At 41.0% G+C, this 17,249-nt stretch overlaps 1 long non-coding RNA gene across 1 annotated transcript in view; it reads right to left on the reverse strand.

The window, feature by feature from the left end:
• LOC143145102 (uncharacterized) overlaps positions 1-8,456 on the reverse strand; it is a 68,639-nt gene extending 60,183 nt beyond the window's left edge. Inside the window, exon 1 of the long non-coding RNA XR_012991612.1 lies at positions 8,260-8,456. This is a non-coding gene — a long non-coding RNA (uncharacterized LOC143145102). The remainder of the gene's footprint in view (positions 1-8,259) is intronic.
• Between the last annotated feature and the right edge of the window lie 8,793 nt (positions 8,457-17,249).

Consider the following 17,249-nt stretch of genomic DNA (forward strand, 5'->3'; position numbering starts at 1 on the left):
GAAACTTTCGAAGACGTTTGCAAAAGTTTGGCGCGTAGCGACCTCTGTGCTCGATTACTTGCTCTTTCGTTGATACAAGTTGTACGGAACGTCTCGTACCGAAACGACGAAAGAAAATCGAGCTCCTTGAATTTCCATCGTTGGACTGAATTCCTTGCGTTCGGTTTTCGAAACGCATCGGCGAACCCGGAGAGAACGCGGATAGTCAGTCTGTTCTGTGTTTTCGAGTTCCTCGATCCTGCGGTAATCCAATTAGTACGAGGCAGAAGTAGCGTCGCTTTCTCCGTCTTTGGAAAAAAAGAATCAAGGGTGGTCGATGACCGTGTCGTTCGTAGGCCTAGCCTAGATTCGTCCGCCGCGGGCGAGCGGCGAGGCTGAAAGTACCGTAGCGCCATTTTCCATGCAAAAATTGCGCCTGTCCTGCGATTCCGCGATAATACATACGCCGAACCGTAAAGTATTACGCGCTACCGTAACGATGACCGTCCGGTATATATACACGGTGTCCGGTTTCACGCGCTCCGGCTCCCTGTTATTAATTAACGCGCGTCGGGCCGTTTTATCGGCCCGACGCTTCCGAAAATTCTTCGTTTCTTTGAATTGGAATGGCGCCATCTTTGAAATTTTCACGTCTCGCGCGTCGCGTTATTTTTTTTTTAAATTTCGAACGGAAGAATTGTAACCTTTTGAATATTTCACGATAGAAAATTTGTAGATATAATTCTCCCTGTTATTAATTAACGTGTGTCGGCTTCCGAAAATTCTACGTTTCTTTAAATAGGAATGGCGCCATCTTTGAAATTTTCACGTCTCGCGCGTCGCGTTATTTTTTTTTTAAATTTCGAACGGAAGAATTGTAACCTTTTGAATATTTCACGATAGAAAATTTGTAGATATAATTCTCTCTGTTATTAATTAACGCATATCTAGGCATTTTATCGGCCCAACGTTTCCGAAAATTCTCTGTTTCTTTAACTAGGAACGGCGCCATCTTTAAAATTTTTTCTCCGCTTCTTTGTCCCTGTATAGCGCCATCTTTGAAATTTTCTCATCTCGCGCATCGTGTTATTTTTTCTAACAATTTCGAACAGAAGAATTAATCCATTGAATATTTCACGATAGAAGATTTATAGATAAAATCCTCCCTGTTATTAATTAATGCGCGTAAATGCTTATTAGTATTGCAACGTTTATTAGCCCCATGCTTTCGAAAATTCTTCGCTTCTTTAACCCCGTACAGCGCCATCTTTGAAATTTTCTCGTCTCGCGCGTCGTCTTATTTTTCCTAAAAATTTCAAACGGAAGAATCATACCCTTCGAATATATTCCCTAAAACCCTCTCTGTTACTAATCAACGCGCCTCAGATCGTACAATCGACCCAACGCTACCGAAAACACAAATCCTCCTCTTCCGAATCTGCAAACGACGCCATCTTTGAAATTTCCTCGTCCCGCGGTTCGCGGTTACTTCACCGAACGTTTTCGTTCGCGCGTAACAACAATTTCCATCGTATATCTCACGATCGATCGTTCGTAGATAAAACAAACCTGTCCTCCATTTTCCATCGAAGCGCGTAGACTAGACCCCGAAGTATAACACGGTACCATAACCTCAATTACGCGACTACGCGCCGGCGAGAGAGAGACCGACTGGAAGGCCACGAATGCACGAAACACGATCGAAACCATTTTCTTTTTCGATTCGAATGCCCCCACCACCTGCCCTCTTACAGAACCAAGCAGAATAAGAGTGGGGGGAAGAGGGGTCGTCCGGTGTGGTGTCTCTCGGAAATTTCGTCACGAAGGTTCGATCGTCGTATCGTTGTCAAAACGACCGGTTTATCGCGAATCGGTCGGCGTCGTTATTTTTAATCGCGGTGCGTCGTTATTATTATCGTGAAAGACGCGCAGGACCGGTTAAAAGCGAGCTGGGAGCGCTCGCGCGCGCGCGCGCGCACGCTCGCTCGCTCGCTCGCTCGCGTCCGCGTGGATGCTACCCGCTATAAAGGCCATTATACTCACTTCCTCATTCTCACTTACCCTGTTCAACCTGCAGGAATTCACCGCGATAAAGTTCGCGGCGGCGGCGGCGGCGGCGGCGGCAGCGGCGCGTAAATCTTCCATAAAAATATCGTAAAATTCCTCGTTCGCCGGATTCCAAGGTCAACCGGGGGGCGGGGAAGGAAACGCACGAAAGGGAGAGAGAAAGAGAGAGATAGAAACGTAGAGAGAGAAAAAAAACAAACACGCTCGCGGTTCCGCGGGAAACGCCATTAACACGAGACACGTAGCAGTTTATATCCAAGCGTGTACGTGTTCATTCTGAGACGTTTTATCGTTCCTTCGGAGATCGCGTTCCTCCGGGGAACGCGGGATACGCACAACGCGGGGTTGGGGTGGGGTGGAGAAAAATTATCGTAACTTTCTGACCGTGCTCGGTGCACCGAAAAAGCCTGAAGTATCACGGGTCCCGAGGTGGCGCGTATCACGTACCGGGTGGCCCGCCTCGACCGCCTCGTGGTACGTGAATGGCGAGCGCGAACGTTCGCGCTAGCGCTCGATCGTTCGCGAGCGAGCGAACGAACGAGCGTGCTCGCTCGCTCGCGCGCGCGCACAAGGGGCCGCGAGTCTAGCTCGAGGAGCCAATAACCGTCCTACATCGACCGCTCTATCATCGACGAAACGTACTATTGCGTCTCTCGTTGCTGGCGTCGCGAGCCAGAACTGCGAAACGTTCGCGTTTTGCACGTCCCGAGCCAACAATAATCGCGAACCACCGTTTCACCACGTACCGTTTTTCGACTCTTACGGTCAATTCGAAACGAGTTTTATACAAATCGTAAATTATGCGTGAATCGCGAATATTGTAACACAACAATCGAAAGTATGTATTCTGTATTTAACCGACCGATTTTCACTGTTTGCGGTCGTTTAATTTTGAAAGACGCTCCGATTTGGAGAACCTTACCCTAGATATTATACGTTACGTAACTCGAGTTGCTCAGGTCGATCGAGTATTCGTGAAATTGATTCGAGAAATTTGATCCAATTTTCATTTGTATATCGTGAGAATGTTACGAATTGGGGAAATTGGGTGTAATTATCGTAAGATGAAGGGATTCGTTAAGAGGTTCACGACCGGGGGAATTATTCGAGTGTGCACGTGTTGCTGAGCAGAACGGATAGGGTGGTGATAGCTGAATCTTGGTAATATCGAATGGAGATTGGTGTCGGTGGGGATTAGAATCTCGTGAACGGAAGTGGTGGTGCGAGGACGAGCGGTGTTCCGAGCAGCGGGGAAAAATAAATAAACGTGGCCGAAATGAGTCGCGGTTCGATCATCACGTGGAGAAGGCCGAAGTATCACGAGGAACGGCGAGGCACGCAGCGGCACATACCGGGTGTCCGCATCGCGCAGAAGCGGCGGTAGAGAAGGAGGAGAACGCTCGAGCTTGCACGTATATAGGAGGCTCACGAGCCGAGCCGAGCCGAGCACCGGGAGTCAATGACCGTTCTACATTGACGCGTTGCGCCGGCCCGAGTGCCGGCTGAGTTGAGTAAAGTCACGGCCAGCCATCAGCCGTGAGATTCCCTCCCTTCGCTTCACTTCGCTTCGCTATAGCCTTGCTCTGCCCGTCGACGGACTCGAGCTACCCTAGAGTGCGAACAAATCGCGCGGACGATTCGATTTTTCGTCGAACGAGAGAAATTCTTAGTTGAAAATGTAGGTGTAGTATGGAAATAGGTACAGTAGGAAAGTTGATACAGTAGGAAAGTAGGTACAGTATGAAAGTTGGTGTGGTGTGGAAATAGGTACAGTAGGGGGAATAGGAACAGTAGAAAAATAGTGTGAAAATTGGTACAGTAGGGAAATAGGTACAGTATCAAAGTGAGTATAGTGTGAAGATAGGTACAATAGAAATATAAGTATAGTGTGAAAATAGGTATAATACGAGAATAGAGTGTGGAAATAGGTACAGTATGAAAATAGGCACAGTATCTAAGCAAGTGTAGTATGAAGATAGGTACAGTGTGAAAATAGGTACAGTGTGAAAATAGGTACAGTAGGAAAATAGGTAGAGTGTGAAAATAGGTACAGTATGAAAATAGGCACAATATCAAAGTACAGTGTGAAAATAGGTACAATAGGAAAATAGGTACAATTTGAAAATAGGTACAGTATGAAAGTAGGTATGATATAAAAAACCGGTGCAATATGAAAGTAGGTATAATATGAAAATAAGTACAGTTGAAAATAGGTACAATAGAAAAATAGGTACAGTATGAAAATAGGTACAATATGAGAACAGGTACAGTATGAAAATAGGCTACCAAAGTAAGTATACTATGAAGATAGGTACAATAGGAAAATAGGTACAGTGCGAAAATCGGTACAATAGGAAAATAGATATAGTATGAAAGTAGGCATAGTACGAAAACGGGTACAGTATGAAAGCAGGTATAGTGTGAAAACAGGCACAGTATGAAAGCAGGTACAGTGTGAAAATAGATACAGTATGAAAGTAGGTACAGTAAATCCCTCGATAAAGGTTAGATTGCTCTTTTTTCGATCGCAAAAGAGTGAAAAAGTATATGACAAGATACAGTCTTCTCGAGAGTAAAGACACTGTGTATTGTAGGGAGAAGAAAGATCGATTTTAAGGAGAACCTGACACCGTGAATAAAAGGTTAGGTTATTCATAAGGGTTGACCGAAACGTCTGACCCGATACGAGTTACTATTCCTCCCGAGAATGGTTTTTCATTCTCCGTGGAATACATTCGGTGTACGATCGTTGTTTCGTAGAAGTTCGAGGGATTTATTAAAAATTGGAGACGTGGAAAATTGATTTATTATGCACAGGGGTGTGTACACACGTGGCAAATATACACGAGGGTGCAACCATCTACGAATCCGCGTAACTCGAGACTTCGTAACTCGAGGACTCACTGTACAATGAAAACAAGGATCTAACGAACGAGGTTACTTTTTCTTTTCGCGACACGTTCTAACGTTAGTCGTTTCGAGAATGTATTCTGCGTCAGAGTGTAATTCGTTACTCTATACAATACAAAAATCGTAACACAGTATACGTTAACAAGATACACCACCTTGTGTCACAATTACCGTATCGTGGAGTGACAAATTCTTATTTCGAATCGGAGTACCTTACTATTCAAGTACAGGTTCGTTTCTGTCACACAAGAGCAAATCGTGAAAATATTTTCCTTCGCGAGAACACCCTAACTGCACCTACGATCTGTATCCAATACCCAGAAACAGGTGTGAGAAACTTAACAACGTTTGGCCACCTCTCGAAGCGTTCTTCGTCCCACCAGCTGTACAATTCTCTAGTATCTTTCTTCTAGAAATCTAGAAGCTTCGAGTCGATAGTAATGAACGTTCGAACGAAATTTTTCGCGGTAAAATGTAACTTTCGAAACGATAAGAACGAACCGGTGAAAGAAGAAGGTGAGATCGTTGACTTTCGAACGAAGGAATAGAAAGAAAAAATAAATAAATAAAAGAAGAAAAGAAGAATTTAAATAAACGTTACATTTGTAACAAACAACCGTTTAGTGTGATAAGAATAAACCGAACGTCGCGCCACGAAATCGTTCGCGGTGAGATCGTCGACTTTCGAACGAAGGAATAGAAAGGAAAAATAAATAAATAAGAATTTAAACAAACGTTACATTTGTAACAAACAACCGTTTAATGCGATAAGAATAAACCGAACGTCGCGCCACGAAATCGTTCGCGGTGAGATCGTCGACTTTCGAACGAAGGAATAGAAAGAAAAAATAAATAAATAAAAGAAGAAAAGAAGAAATTAAACAAACGTTACACTTGTAACAAAGAACCGTTTAATATGTTTGCAAAAGAAGTCGAACGGTCGCGTGATCTTCGCGCGGCGGCCAATGGGCGAAATCGAAAGAGCGTAAACCAGGAAGCTCCGCGGTAGTGACGTATTCGAACAACCGTCGAGCAACGTTCTTGTTCACGGGCACCCGTTTTACCGATTTCCTGGATCGCCTTTTCCGGCGTCGCGTCGCCATCTAAATTTAGCAGCGTCGCGAGGCTGCGCGCTACGGTTTACTCTCACCGCGGCAATAAACCGCGCTTTACTATCATCGCGCTACCAGCTCGCCGGAGGTACACTTACCTAGAAAAGATACCTCGCGGAATTTCCATTTTCTCGAGTACTCGCGAACAACGACTTCGAATAAGCAACGACGCGGCCACGGGAACGATCGTGGCCGATTTGCATTGCAAAACGGTCACGCGGCCGGCTTCTAATTTTGTCTTGACACCGTGGACGATTTTCAAGCTGGCCGCCATTTTTCGTTTCCTTTTCTTCGAGCGCGAAACGTTTCCACGAAGAGAGATTCCCGATCGGGACACTTCGACGATCGATTCGCGTCGAAAGAATGATCGGTTCCGGGGTCGATTCTCGAACCGAAACGATTACACGAGCGATTTGCATATTTTTTTTTTGCTAATGAGGAGATCAAAAGGACAAGATTAACCCAAAATTAAGAGATTAAATTAAATCCTGGTTGGCCTTTCATTTTTAGCGGCGAGTTTAAATATATCTTGCGCGTGTTCGATAACTTTGCTCGCTTTTGAAAATAATCGAAGGATGATGATTGAAAAATGGGTTCAACGAGAGAAATAATCTACTTTGGAGTCATTGGTTTTTCGATTTATTAAATTTGAGGAAAAGAGGAAAATTTGGGGAAACTTTTTTGCTTCGATTGTTGAAGTGGTCGAAAGAATCGGTTTGTTGGGGAATCGGTCGAAAGAATTGACACGATTGTCTTGAAGAAATTATTTTTTCGGAAAATTAGCACGAAATCTTCTCACGGTTTCAAGGAGAACTCAATTAATTGTAAAAAGTACAGATCGCCTAGAAAAGATCGTTGAAGATCGGTTGTAGAAATCGACGATCGTCTCGAAAAGATGATTTTTACAAAAAATCAGTTCAAAGTCTCCCCACTGTCTCCAAGACGGCCCGATTGATCGAAAAAATCGACAATCGTCTAAAAAAGATTCTTAAAAATCGGTTGTAAAAATCGACGATTGCTTCGAAAAGATCGTTTTCACGAAAAATTGTTTCAAAGTTTCTCCACTGTCTCCAAGTGGGTCCGATCGATTGCAAAAATTAACTATCGTTTAGAAAAGATCGTTAAAAATCGGTTGTAAAAATCGACAATCGTCTCAAACAAATCTTTTTTCCAAAAAATCATCTCAAAGTCTCTCCATGCTTCCAAGTAGACCCGATCAATGGAAAAAATTAACGATCGTTTATAAAAGATCGTTAAAAATCGGTTGCAAAAATCGACGATCGTCCCAAAAAAATCGTTTTACCAAAAAATCGTCTCAAAGTCTCCCCACTGTCTCCAAGTGGGCCCAATTGATCGAAAAAATTAACCATTTATAAAAGATCGTTAAAAATCGGTTGCAAAAATCGACGATCGTCCCAAAAAAATCATTTTCCGCAAAAATCATCTAAAAAAAAATCGTCTCCAAGAGGGCCCGATCGTTCGAGAAAATTAACGATCGCTCAGAAAAGATGGTTAAAAATCGGTCGCAAAGATCGTCAATCGCCACGAAAAGATCGTTTCTTTCTTTTTTATTTTTTTTTTCAAAAAATCGGCTCGAAGTCTCTCTCCAGGAACAGGGCGGTCCGTATTTAGATCCGATCGTGAAATCGAGACGAGCGAACGAACCGGAATCGGAATTCGTTCTCTTCGTCGCTCGGAGCGAGTTAAGCTGGTAATATGCGGCGGTCGGGAGCGAGCGAGCGAGCGAGCGAGCGCGCTCGTTCGTTATATAAGGTGAAAGGGCGACTGACATTGACATTGAGGTTCGTGCTATTCAATGCGGAAACGGACAAACTCCGTTATTTAATCTCTTTCACAACGATTACGAGGGAACGCTTTATCGGCCGGAGGTATCGACCGGAAGCGCAAATGCGCGTTACGTGTTCCGTCGAACGAACCCGACTGGAATTCTTCTTCTTGCCGCCTCGAAGAGATATTGTTCTCTCTGCGCGTCAGATGAAGAGAAAAAGAAAAAAAAAGAAAAGAAAAGAAAAGAAAAAAAGGAAAAATTTCCAAACGTCTCTCTCGTCGGTTTCTCCGTTGATTGCAACGGACACTTCTGTTTTTTTTTTCTGTTTCTTTTTTTTTTTTTTTTTTTTTTAACGCTTCGAACTTTCGTGTACGCTCGAGACCGTTGTTCCACTGTACTTACGGTTTCGAGATATCGCACCATCTAGCTTTCCCCCGTTCGATCGAGACACCGTATTTCCGTGACCCTTTGAAAAGTAGAAGCCCGAACGAGATATAGGCGGAGCCTGACCTGCCTTACGCCACGCGGCGAAGCACAATGCCCGAATAACCGAGGCTCTTATCTGGCCACGACAATTATTTCTCCGACGACGTGGCGCAGGTCGGTACTCGTGACGCGTGCGAATCGCTTATCAGCCTCGCGGAAATCCGGAGGCTAATAATTTCGCTCGTTCCCCTTTTAACAGTTTAACGACGGTATTAACGACGCTCCGGTGTAGTTAAGTTTCTGTCATAATTGTAACAGTCGTATCGAAAGGGACGTACATTCACGCGATATCATTTTGGGGATTTAGGGGACAGAGGGATCTGGTTCAGAGCTAATCTAGATTTAAAGTAGATTTATACAAAACTTAAACTAGACTTAACCGAGATCTAATCCAGACCTTGCCCAGAGTTAACCTAAATTTAAATCAGACTTAACCCAGACCTATCCCAGATGTAACTCAAATTGAAATCTGACTTAACCCAGACCTAACCCAGATGTAACTCAAATGTATATCAGACTTAATCCAAACCTAACCCAGACCTAGCCTAAACCTAACCTAGAGGGACATAACCCAGATCTAACCCAGACTTAACTCAGACCTAACCCAAACCTAGCCTAGACCTAACCAAGATCTAATCTAGACCTAACCCAGATCTAACCCAAACTTAACCGAGACTTAACCTAGATTTAACTCAAACTTAACCTAAACTTAACGCACATTTTTGCAAGTCGAGATCGATTTTGAAAAACAGTAATTTTTCACCATTCGCTTGTAAAACTTACGAAAGAAATCGTCAATTCGTTATAAATTCACCACTATTTTTATCAAATACTCTTGGTTAAAATACAAATCTATTAGTTAGGTACAATGTAAAATTCTCCCGATGAACATTTAAATTATTCTCATTTTTTAATATTTAACGCTAAAACTACCGAAGGTGAATGTATTACTATTTGTATTAGACTATATTTGTCTATTTCGATAATTGTGCACGAATATTGTAGAAAAGAAACATTGTTTATAGTTGAGTAATTTTAAGAAGAACTTTGAAACAGGTCAAATTGATCCCTTTGGTAGTTCTAGTGTTCACAGTGTTAAAAAAGACGTTCCTTCGCAAATTTTTTTATTTAGGCACCATTTGTTATACATTCGAAGAATTTGCAAGATTCACCTTTAAAATGGTCAACTGTAAACTGGTTCGATAGTCTTGAAAAGTTCATTATTGTTTAAGATAACGTAACTTTCTGTATGTTCGACCATCTAGAATCGTATTTGATTATTGTCATTAATAGAATAATCGTCAACGTTGACATCAGTTGAGTTTCTCATTTTACAAAACAATTGCATCGCACTTTTTTGTACAAATTTTTGTTAATATTCCTCTTTTCCCATTCTTACCTTTCATAACTCACTGTAATAATTTTTTAGGCAATTCTCTAATGAACATTTACTATTTCTTTTCTATACAGAGTGTCCCAATTATCACCGGTCGATTTGAATTTCGCGCTATTTTTGAAACGTCAAACCGATTAACCCGAAACTCGACATATGTCATCTAGACAAATGGGAAATTAATCACGGTGTTAAACCGCGTAGAAATTATTTAAACGTATTATGATGAAAATTCAGTAAAAAATGGTAAATCGACCGGTGATAATTGGGACACCCTCAGTATCGTTGCAAAATGTCCCGGCGCAACAGAAATTAAAATTTCGAGCCATTGGTCAATCCTTTGATCCTTTATTTTTCGAATGAACAATCAAATTTTTATTCCTTCATTGTAGATATAAAATAAAATACTTTCCATCAATACCTCCAACGCAAAATATCTCAAAACCTCCAAACTTTTCCCCAATTATGGCAATTCGTACTTTCGACACTCAAAAATTAAAAAAAAAAAAAGAAGCTACAAGAACAAAAAAAAAAACACACAACTCTATCGTCCCGATCCCGCAAAGTTTGCCCACTTAACGTAATTTCCGCACCGCGTCGCGACGAACGTGCAACACCGGCGTACGACGGTTACCCCGTGGCCTCGATTCACGTTTTTCTCGATTCGTTAGGTTCCTTGGTATTTTCCCGCGGCGAGATTTCCCCGGAAAAGTGGGCGAGACTTTCGTCCGAGTATTCGTCTACCCCTAATCTCGTCCTTTGTGCCGCAAACGACGCGATAGCGCTGTAAAATGGGTACTCGTGTCGACGTGCACGGAACAAGGACCCGTTTCGTCGTGGAAATGGGTTACGCGGACAAAAGGAGTGGCGAAACGACCGCGGGAAGAACGTCGTGCGAAATTTTCGAAACTGTTCTTCTGGAATCGACCAAACGCTAACCAATCGCTCGTTCATTCGCTCATTTCTTCGTTCATTCGCTCATTCTCTGGACGAGGTCTCGATCACTCGTCGTTGCGCTCGAAACGAGTTAGTTTGCTTTTGTTTCGTTCGTTTGTCCCTCACCCGTTGGCTGAAAACTCACTTTTTACGTCAATCTGAGAAGATTACCGGTATGCGGGCGTTTCTGCACAAGTACACGTCCCGATGGAAACAATGACACCGATACACGGCCCATTTTGTAATAGGAAGTGCGGGTCGCGCGGGTCCGAGTAATTAATGCAACAACTTAGGAAGTCGAGCGCCAAGGTCGACAACCGATGAGAAAGAATCTCGATCGAGACGTTGGATGAAAATTATCAAAGTTTCCACCGATCATCGACGTACGACGATTAAAATTACAATGTACAACGATCAGAGATTGCGTTAGAAAGCTCACTGGAAGTGAGTAGGAAAAAGACACGTATTCGAACGTTTCGCTCATCGATGGAATCGCGAACGTTTCTTTATTGAGATCTGTAACACTTTTAACAACCTTGTGATTCATTTTATTTCCACTGTGGTAACGTTATTTCTCTATGCAAAATATTTCCCCACTGGACGTTTATAGCTAGACTGTGCATTATCGTGACTTTCTATCTTTCCTTTTGGATCCTTTCGAGTAAAATTGTAATTGGTATTCCAAAGTTCGCGGAACTGGGATAAATCGAAGATGTATATACTCTACGAAGATCTCTAGAAAATATTTATATTACGAGCAGGTAGAATTTCAAGGATGAAAGAATCTACGAAGATTCTACGATCTTCAAAGAAGGTTCTACGAAGATTTTTTTTAAAGTTGAATCGATTCGACCGCGAAAGTGAGAATTCGAGAGTCGTTTAATTTTTCCCAGTCAGGATTCACCAGAGGTATCGATGTGCTCGCTTTGGAGTGTATTTAAGAGCTCGTCGAATTGTTGGAAAGCGAGCGAGCGGTGCGCGAACAGTCTTCAACCGAGCCGAGACCGCGAGCTCGAAGTGTGCTATTACAAAATGGGTTATGCAGCGCGCGAAGAGAGTCAAGTTCAATAACCGACGAGAATGGAAACCTGCGACCTAGCACAAATTCATTTCACTCGTGTACGTAAAAATCGCGACGGTTTCGTTCTCTCTGCTCTAACCGACTTCACCATCGACGAACGATTAAAGGTCGTTTCGCGATTAACAATTACGCGGAACGTGCATCGAAGAGACATCATACACACATATAAGCACACTTTGATGTTCACTGTGTTTCTGGAACACGGATTTTTGTTCTTACCGATGACACGTGTCTAACTACGCACGAATATTTTCTCGAAACGATCCACGATTGGTGTACACCCTTGTTAAGACTTGTAAACACACTTGTTAAGACTTGTAAACACACTTGTTAAGACGTGTAGACACACTTGTTAAGACTTGTAAACACACTTGTGAACACTTCGGGAGAAATCCAATTTTATTGGTGTACACCCTTGTTAAGACTTGTAAACACACTTGTGAACACTTCGGGAGAAATCCAATTTTATTGGTGTACACACTTGTTAAGACTTGTAAATACACTTGTTAAGACTTGTAAACACACTTGTGAACACTTCGGGAGAAATCCAATTTTATTGGTGTACACCCTTGTTAAGACTTGTAAACACACTTGTTAAGACTTGTAAACACACTTGTCAAGACTTATAAACACACTTGTGAACACTTCGGGAGAAATCCAATTTTATTGGTGTACACCCTTGTTAAGACTTGTAAACGCACTTGTTAAGACTTGCAAACACACTTGTGAACACTTCGGGAGAAATCCAATTTTATTGGTGTACACCCTCGTTAAGACTTGTAAACACACTTGTTAAGATTTGTAAACACACTTGTTAAGACTTGTAAACACACTTCGCAAGACTTGTAAACACACTTGTGAACACTTCGGGAGAAATCCAATTTTATTGGGGTACACCCTTGTTAAGACTTGTAAACACACTTGTTAAGACTTGTAAACACACTTGTGAACATTTCGGGAGAAATCCAATTTTATTGGTGTATACCCTCGTTAAGACTTGTAAACACACTTGTTAAGACTTGTAAACACACTTGCGAACACATCGGGAGAAATCCAATTTTATTGGTGTACACCCTCGTTAAGACTTGTAAACACACTTGTTAAGACTTGTAAACACACTTGTTAAGACTTATAAACACACTTGTGAACACTTCGGGAGAAATCCAATTTTATTGGTGTACACCCTTGTTAAGACTTGTAAACACACTTCTTAAGACTTGTAAACACACTTGTTAAGACTTGTAAACACACTTGTTAAGACTTGTAAACACACCTGTTAAGATTTGTAAACACACTTGTTAAGACTTGTAAACACACTTGTCAAGACTTGTAAACACACTTGTGAACATTTTGGGAGAAATTCAATTTTCCACTGTCTAATTTACAAAAGTGAGTATAGGTGATCTGATTAATTGTTTACTCCGCGAATATAATTATTTGAGTGATTTCAGATTTCTTCGGTTACGCGAATATAGTTCAGAATTATTCTAGAGAGTAACGAGTAAGTGTATCGAGACATACGTGCCTCATGGTATGCCGAATTGTTATTTGGCGCGCACCGAATCGGTAGAATTACGTAGAGAAGCGGGAACGATGGATAAATCGACCTGGATTCCAAACGGAATGTAGATTTTGTGATATGGAAAAATTTTCAACGATAGAAACGATGCATCGTGGTCGTGATTGTTCGAATAATTACGGATTTGTTCGATTCTGGACAAAATTCTCGTTTGAAATTACAATGTGCGAGACATACTTCGATGTTGCAAAATTATTCGTACGCGTGTATTTCTTTTGTTAAAATTGTAGAATTGAATGTGCTGGGAACTATTATTTGCAGAATTATTGATTTCTTTGCCATCCATTTTCCTAAAGTACAATATACGATATATTTTGATGTTAGAAATTATACAATTAAGTGCATATATTTCTTTCGTTCTTATTTTGTTAAAATTGTACAATTTATTGCCAGTTTTGTGAAGAATTATTTGCACAATTATTAATCTTTTTCTAAAATTACAATATGCAAGATATATTTCTTTCGACTTTGTTTCGTTAAATTTGTACAATTTGTTGCAAGTGCTTTGAACAATATGAATTTTTTTAGTACCATCCATTTTCCAAAACTATAACACACAAGGTATATTTCGATGTTAAAAATTATTCAATTGTGTGTATATTTCTTCCGTACATATATTGTTAAATTTGTACAATTTATTGCAAGTGCTTCGAACAATTATTTGCACGATTATCAATTTTTTTAGTATCATCCATTTTCCAAAACTACAATATACAAGATATATTTCTTTCGTCCTTGTTTCGTTAAATTTGTAAAATTATAAATTTTCTTAACACCATCCATTCCCTACAACTACAATATACAAAGTATATTTCGAAGTTAAAAATAATTCAATTACTTGCACATGTCTTCCTTCCACATTTTACAAAAATTCTACAATTTATTACAACTGCTTCCTACAATTACTTACACAATTCCTAATTTCTTCCGCCCCGTAAATTTTCCAAAACAACCTTCTACAATGTATATTTCGACGTAAAAAATATTTAAATTACGTGTACAAATTTCCCCAGTTGTTGTTTCGTTAAAATCGTTAGAATCGCTTTGCAAATTGCGCGGAAAATCGTTCGGTAGAAGTCAGCGATGGCCGCTAGAGAGGCTCGGGAATCGGCACGGCGGAGGTCGATTTCGGGGAAGGGTACCGCTGCGCCGGTTCGAAGTGTGCTATTACAAAATGGGTTATGCAGCGCGCGAAGAGAGTCGGGTTCAACAACCGACGGGAACGGTGAACCGAGGCGCGCAGGCCGGTAGCGAAAATGATATAGCGGTCGTCCGTGACTCCGCGGCGTGCCGGCGTACGCAGAGGAGGTCCTCGGCCGAGAACAGAAGGAACGGAAAGGAAAGAGAGGGAATACAAGCCGCGCGAACCAGCCGGTCGACCTCCACCACTGCCGTACTCTGCCGATCACGTGTCCCCATTGAAAGCGGCCTGGCCACGTACGGCCAGACGTCGACCAGAACCACTCGGGAGCGGCGTTCCACCACGGCCGACCGGACACCCTCCGTTTCCACTTGTACTTTTGCGAGACGCTCGGTTTTAACGGCACACACGATACTTTTCTGCCGACTTGGGCCGTTTTCTCCCACCAGACCGTATACGCGATCCAGAGAGAGAAAAAAAATAATATTGCTCGACCGTACGCACCCGGGGTACGGATACGGTTCGATCTTTGCTCGATGGAGGAACGTTGGGTACATTCTCGTAGGTTGCTGTGTTATGCTGTTCAGATCAATGTACGAAAGGAATTGTTGGAATGTTCGTGGACATCTTTCCGGGGTGTGTGTTGTATGTTTTGTCGAATTTGGAGAATGTGATTGTAGGGTGTTATAATTCGAAGTACTATGCATTGTAATTATTGTTAATATTACATTTGACATCTATGGATGACTTTGGCATTTTCAATATTTCTTTCAGAGTCGATTCAATCGTTTGGATTTGGTTATGAATTTTGGAACTTGGTATCCAAAATTTGTAGATATAGGAATTTGTGAGACGGTTGGATGGAATTCTTGTTTTTCTAAAAATATTTAAAACTAACGTTTAAATTGTATTCTCCATTATTGTTTACGTAACACTTTGATCGTTTTTAAAGTCCACGTGTGAAGAATTCGAGAGCTTTCGAAACAATTTTGCAGCCAATAGTTCCACCTCACTGTGAAAGATAATTTCGTTTAAATAATCGGAAAAGGTGATAATCAAGAACTCGAGTCTCTTTTATTATTACTAACGCGAAATGAAACTTTACGGAATAATCACCACACGAGATTATTATTTAATATAATCGAAATTCTGATTTTATTCGACGAATAACGGACGAAGAATCGTTTATCTTTTATACCTTGTTCGAAACTCTGGATGTAAATTTTGCTCGTCTCTTCGAGTACTTTTTAATCGACAATTTTTAATCGTGAATATTTTTACCATTTACCAACGTACATTTAGATAACACCGCAGTCGTACGATTTGTCAATTTTAATCGAAAAATGTCGAATATCAAAAAGAAATAAACAGAATATATAACTTCCTAGAATAAATTAAAAAACAGTTCGCCACGTGCAGTACGTGAATTCGAATATTCCACTATTAAGATTATATTTCAATATTTTGCTACTTCAATACAATTCGAATAATACTCAAACACTTAGCAGTTTAAATACTGCTCGAATACTTCGATGCTCGATTACGATTCGAATACTGTTCGAACACTTCGCTATTCGAATACAATGCAAACATGGCTCGAATACTTTGAATACTATTCGAATACTACTCGAATACTTCGGATATCATTCGAATATTATTCGAATACTTCTCGAGTACATTGTGGACCATTTGAATACTGTTCTACCTTCATTCGAATCGACAATGGTTCAAAAATCGAAAAAAGAGAATATATAACCTTCCAGAATAAATTAAAAAACAGTTCGTCACGTGCAGTACGTGTATTCGAATATTCCACTATTAAGATTATACTCGAATTCTTCGCTACTCGCATATAATTCGAATACTACTCGAATACTTTTCTGTTTAAATACTACTCGAATACTTTGCCATTCGATTACGATTCAAATAGTGTTTGAATACCCTCGCTATTTGAATACAATGTGTGCATCGCTCGTATACTTCGAATACAACTCGAATACCACTCGAATACTTGTCTATTTAAATACTACTCGAATATTTCGCCATTCGATTACGATTCAAATACTGTTCGAACACTTCCCTATTTGAATGCAATGTGTACATCGCTCGAATACTTCGAATACGATTCGAACACCACTTGAACACTTCGGATATCATACGAACACTTCGAGTATAATTCAAATACTACTCGAATACTTCGGATATCATTTGAATACTTTTCGAATACTTCTCGAGTACATCGTGAACCACTCGTATACTCTTCTACCATCGTTCCAACCAATGTTGGTCCAAAAATAGAAAAAAGTTAAATACCAAAAAGAAATAACGAAAAATGTATAACCTCCCGGAATAAATTAAAAAACAGTTCCCCCCTTGCAGTAGTAGAGTTCACCTCCTTCGACTTATGTTACTTACGTATATTTACCCGAAACATACAAGAGACACTTCCCTTGCTTTTCGGCCTGGTTTAAATTCGTAAAGCCAAAAAAAAAAAAAAGAAACAGAAAAAAATATATATTCACTACCACGAACATTCGTGTTTAACACATTCCGTACGACACTCGATTAGCTTCAATAACGCGCATTATCTTACCACCGAACAAATGCTGGAAACGTCGAAGAACGCTCGGTAACCCAGATTCGAAACAAAATGACGGAACTCGTCTCAGCGTGACCCGATCGTCGATCCCTGTCTCCACGCTGAGACTTGGAATTTTCCAAATTGAAAAAGGCACTCGTCACGTGACGAGATTCGCTCGTGGACGATCGCGAACGG

The sequence above is a fragment of the Ptiloglossa arizonensis genome, chromosome 1, assembly GCF_051014685.1.
Source record: "Ptiloglossa arizonensis isolate GNS036 chromosome 1, iyPtiAriz1_principal, whole genome shotgun sequence".
Lineage (NCBI taxonomy): Eukaryota > Metazoa > Arthropoda > Insecta > Hymenoptera > Colletidae > Ptiloglossa > Ptiloglossa arizonensis.